A 5164-nucleotide genomic window follows, 5' to 3' on the forward strand; every position below is an offset into this window, starting at 1 on the left:
CACGCATTAAACGGACTTTTTTTTCGCACTTTAGATATGCTGCAACAGAAGCATTTAAAGAGAAAGAGAGACAATTTCGCACCAAAGGACGGACCGGTGATGGCGTTCACCGGGCAAACGCGTTTTCGGTATGTCCGGTCCGGATCACGATCGATCATAAACTGACTTCCCGGCGTGGTGCGGTGATCCGTTTCGAACACTTCACTGCTGCTTCCATTCCAGAGCCAGAGCCGGGGCTGGAGGGCGCGAAGGGAGAAGCCATATGGGTGTTATGAGTGTACACCACCTTCCCCTTCAACCCCCTTGAACGCGCGTACTGTTGATCTTTCCACCCAAAAACCCCACAGAACAGAAGACACTCACGAACCCCCAGAGCAGAGACCTCGAGCGAGTCAAAGGGAAACAGTAAAACACCAACTCTTGAAGGAATTGGTTTTTGAGAGGAAGGGGGTGGGGTGGGGTGGGGTGTAGCCACCGAACACAGCACTTGAGAGGTGGTGGCGCACCCTTTCTTTTAGGTCACACACACCACACCCTCGATCGCTCGCCCGCGGCTTCACAGAAGCGCGCATGATTCAAAGCACCCACAATGACGGGATCGGTAACAGAGGCCAGAGGAGGCGGAGGTGGTAGCCTTCACTGTACACTGATTATGTATCGCCGAAAAAAAGGCACCCAGAGGGTGTGTATGACGACCATTACCATCACCACCACCGCACCCTTTGGTAAGGAGAGAAACTGATAACAGGTTTAGCATTGGGAAGGTTCGTCGTTCGTCCTCCACTCAAAACTCGAACTCCTAAACGCCGACGCCGACGAGTGGCATTGCGTAACGCATTGCGGGGCACCTATCCGGCGTTCCCGGAAACTATGGGGCTGCTGGAAGGGTTGCGGGGGGGGGGGGGAAATGGTTCCAATCACGGGCCGGTTGTTGTCGTTTGCCGATCGATAAGAGTGTACACTGCTAGTTCCACTCAGCGTTGCTTCCGCTGTTTGTCTTTTGTTACCCTGGAGCGCAAGGATGTCCTGTGACAGGGGAAGGGCGGAGCGTTGTAAAGCGTTGAGTCACTTGCCGCACTCCGAAGAATACGGTTGATGGTGTACCATGTTTGTACCATGCGGCTGCGGAGAATTTGAACGGATTTTTCTGGAAGCTGACGTAAATGGGGACACCGTCGGGTCAGGGGTTTACCGAGCGAGCGAGCGAGCATTGTAACAATACGATCGTTGCTGCAACGAACGCTGCGTCGAAGGATCAACACGTCACCTCACGTTTTTGGACCCTGTTCCTGTCCATGGCATAATGCTGTGCACGCTTCAGATGAGGTGTCTCATGTGTCGATCGGCCGAGCAGCGGTCATGGCCAGTTGCTGCGAGCTGTTGACGTTTCGAGGGGTGGAAACAATAAGGAATCGCCACAAGTACCGGAGTCGCGTAAGGGGTTGCATCGATATGAGCTCCCAGAGACAGAGAGGGTGTGTGTGTGTGTGTGGGTCAAGTGAATCGTTCATCATCATCGTTGTGGTGTACCGGGCATCCGGACCGGTCCCCACCGGCCAGCCAGTCAGGCTGACGTCACCGAACCTTATTATACTCTTAGGCGCGCACGCGAAAGGCACTGCGTTTTGGCACGGGGCCACGTAACCGAAACAGCTGCGGTAATTAGGGCCACTCGGCGATCGATCGCTGGACAACCAGTCGATGTCCGGTGGTTCACTGTCAAACGACGGAGCACGACGGGAGGGGGGCCTGTCGTCCATTGGTCTGGCCTTTTTGGCGTTCTGGTTCTGAAAGGCAACACACTAACGGGGCCCGGCGGATGTCCTTGGAGCATGGAGCCAAAGCTCCAAACAGCTAATGAGGCCAAAACCAGAAACCAGAAGCGCCCGGCCGGGACGGTAAACGATCGAAGCTCCGCAGGCAACATAAAAACATAAACTTCCCTTCCTTTTCCTGCGGGCAGCAGCATGATGATGATGGCGGTCGTCGCGGCGACGAGACGCGAGACGCCGCGAGAGAGGGTACGTGGCCGCGGTGTAGCTTACATTCTTTGCAAACTAATGATCTGTGGCCGCTGGGTGCTTGAGGCTGCAGCACCCCCTCCACCCCAACGTAGAACACATTCCAAGGGGCAAAACGGCGATTATCGTAATCAAATTCAGCGTGTTTTTGGAGAATGCAAAAGGGCTGGCTAACGAACGGGGCCCGTCCGCGGTGGTGCCCATGTGTCCTCGATTACCATCGCACGCCTCCCCGGTAGGAAGAGGAGGAGGAAGGTGAGTGGAGGTGGAGGTCGGGGCATTCTTCGCATCCGCGAGTGTTCTTCTGTTGCTGCTGCTGCTGCTACTGCTCAGGACAGGACAGCCAAGTGAGCAAAAGAATCCGCAAAAGCGATAGAAGCGGAGCGCTGGAAGGACGCTATCATGTCCGTATCGTCGTGGTGTGGTGTGGCTGATGCTGCCAAATATGGAGCAAGGGGAAGAGGAGAGGGACGGTTTAGCATATTTTGACTACCGAATTTGATCGCGACGGGAAGCGGCCACCTAAATATCTCTTGTGGCGCTCCACACACCGTTGCTGGTACCTCGCGCCCCGCCCGGCCTGTGTGTGTTTAGCTTCACGTTTATGTCGTGTCCGTCTGCTTGATCCGTTTGATCTTGTTGAAGGTTTTTACAACCGTGGCCTTCCAAAAATAGACAAAAAAAAAACGATTCCCCCACGAAGATTAGGTTGTTTTCAATTCTCACTGCCCGCTGAACGGAGACCCTTGGTGTTCCGTTCATCAGGTTTTGCTGTCCAGCGGCAACGATGGTCTGCCAATGATGTGATCGCGTTCCGAATGGATCGTAAGAATAATGTATTCGATTTTCCGCGAGCACATGCGGAGAAAGGCGCACATCTCCAGGACACGATGAGGGGGGTTTTGGGGTCCGCACGCACCGCTCACCTCATCGTTGATCGCGTGGCCAGGGCGGGCCACGGGAACTAACGACCACAAAGTGATCGGTCCGCGTGTCGTTGCCTGCAGAGGATTCGCCGTTTGGCTGCCGCGCGCAATTCCTCCGGATGCGACGAGCGATTTTTCGCGGAATGTATGCTAATGTTTTCTAATATATTATTATGTTGCTCCCTGTCCCCGGGGCTCGGTCTCGGTCTGGGAGGAACGAGGGCGGCTGTTTTCTTAGTCGCGAGCACGCTCCTATTCCGCGTTCCGACCCTGGGCTTTCAATTTCATGGTTTTTTTTTGTTTTGGTTGCCCGTTCAAATCTTGTTTCAACGCAAGATCATTAAATTTTCATTAAATTCAAAACGATAAACGAGCCAGAACTGTAAAAAATGGACCCCCTTAAGACAAGGAACAAAAACCTACGAGGGGAAAAAGAAACGAAGACATGGAACCGAAACCGGCACACACCAACCGGCAGCACAAAACCGGCCACCACACACACCGCCGACCGCTACGCTCTTGACTCTGCCACACTGCTCTGCATGGAATGATTGTGGTGTTCTGGATGTAAATGTGCAGGAGAGTTTTGCCGTTTTCTTCCTCAACTCGATAAACTTGGCGTGGCGTTTTTGCTTTTGTTTTATGTTCATTTCCATTTCCAAAAAATGGAAAAAATAAAAAAAAAATAAAAAAAAACGCCGCGGGACTTTCGGAACACGACGTTTGTCAAGGCATTTCTGCCACCCTCCGCTACTCGGCTGGCACGAGGGTGTGTGTTTGGCACAAAGGCCCCAAAAACCAAAAACAAAAAAGCCCGAGAAGGTAATATGGTAAAGGCGAGAGCATAAGAACTCCAGCAGCAGCAACAGCAGCAACAGCAAGTACGTCAGGAATTCGAATCGCGCGGGCATGCCTGCTCGTGCGCCGCTGCCCTTTCTGGAACGCGGTGATACTCGTGGATGATGAGAGACGGGGGGACCTGGAGGAACGCAAAACAAATCAAAAAAGGGGTTTCGTCCAGCTTCTCGTCAGATTTTATTCCACTTCGTTCATCACATTTCTCTCGCTTCGTCGCTCGTCAGGAAGCTGATGCTGCGGCTGTTGTTGGGGATTTTTTATTATTCGCCCGGGATTGAATTCGGCCAGGTTTGGTTTGTGCTGCTGGCCTTCCAGCTGGCCATTGCCAAAACATTTGCGGAATGTTTTATCGCTTGCCCCGGTTGCCCTTGCCCAGCCGGTAGTGTGGTGTGGTGCACAACATTCTTTGGGCCATTTTGGACGCGCTTCGTCAACGGGGCGAGATGCGCGGTGCTGCTTGAGCTGCTGCCCAGCTGGCCCCGGTCCGGCTGGTGTGGAATATTTGGCGCAAAAGCAATGAATTATACATTTATGAGGCCCCCGGAAAGGTATCTTCGGCCCAACTGGTTCTGTGCGGTTTCAACTTGCGATGAAGTGGTAGCAACAGGCGAGAGAGATATACATAACTGTTTGCTTGCAGCAGCAGCAGCAGCAACAGCAGCCGCAGGAATCGAATGTGGGAGAGAACTTCAGGTGTCCGGTTTGGATGGTACGTTCTATGGTGGATGCTGGTTGCAAGATCGTTGGCTCACTTGAGAAAGATGATAGTGCAAACTCTCTGCCCGAGACGATCGTTGTGGCTTTTGATAAATGATTGTAAATGTTGCCAGCGATCGTTGGGCGGTGTTGTCCGATGGATTTGTTTGATTGATTAAATGCGGAGTGGTCGGTGACGGGTGTCTGTGACGTGGATTTTCGGTTGAATTGGCTGCCCATTGGGTGAATTATGTCATACTGGTCAAAAATGAGAATAGTTTTGCTTGACAATAGGCATAAACATACATTACATTTTTCTACAGATATTATTTTTTAATGAGCTTTCGCTTTGTTTTAAACTGTATCAGTTTAGCATTAGCACATAAATTTGGTTGAATACAAAAAAAATGTTTAAATTATTTTTGTATGCATTTCTATGATGTGCAGCGATGTCGATCCATTACTGCTCGGTCACACTTGATTAGTTATCCCTTTTTTTTAGCATTTCGTTTCCAGAAAAACTCTTCACACGGGCCATGGACAGAAAAAGAGTAAAATTAGTACTGTTTTGCACTTTGTAACCAGCAAAATCTGCGCTTTGGTCGTAATTGTTTCTTGTGCTAGATGCGTAATTAGGGGTTTGTGTTTTTTTTACTCTTGCAA

At 51.4% G+C, this 5164-nt stretch overlaps 2 protein-coding genes across 2 annotated transcripts in view; both read left to right on the top strand.

The window, feature by feature from the left end:
* The window catches only part of LOC125949106 (uncharacterized), a 317531-nt gene that overhangs the window by 109988 nt on the left and 202379 nt on the right, over positions 1–5164 (top strand). The window lies entirely within an intron of this gene.
* The window catches only part of LOC125949108 (uncharacterized), a 41594-nt gene that overhangs the window by 27227 nt on the left and 9203 nt on the right, over positions 1–5164 (top strand). The window lies entirely within an intron of this gene.

Source organism: Anopheles darlingi, chromosome 2 (assembly GCF_943734745.1).
Source record: "Anopheles darlingi chromosome 2, idAnoDarlMG_H_01, whole genome shotgun sequence".
Classification (NCBI taxonomy): Eukaryota; Metazoa; Arthropoda; class Insecta; order Diptera; family Culicidae; genus Anopheles; species Anopheles darlingi.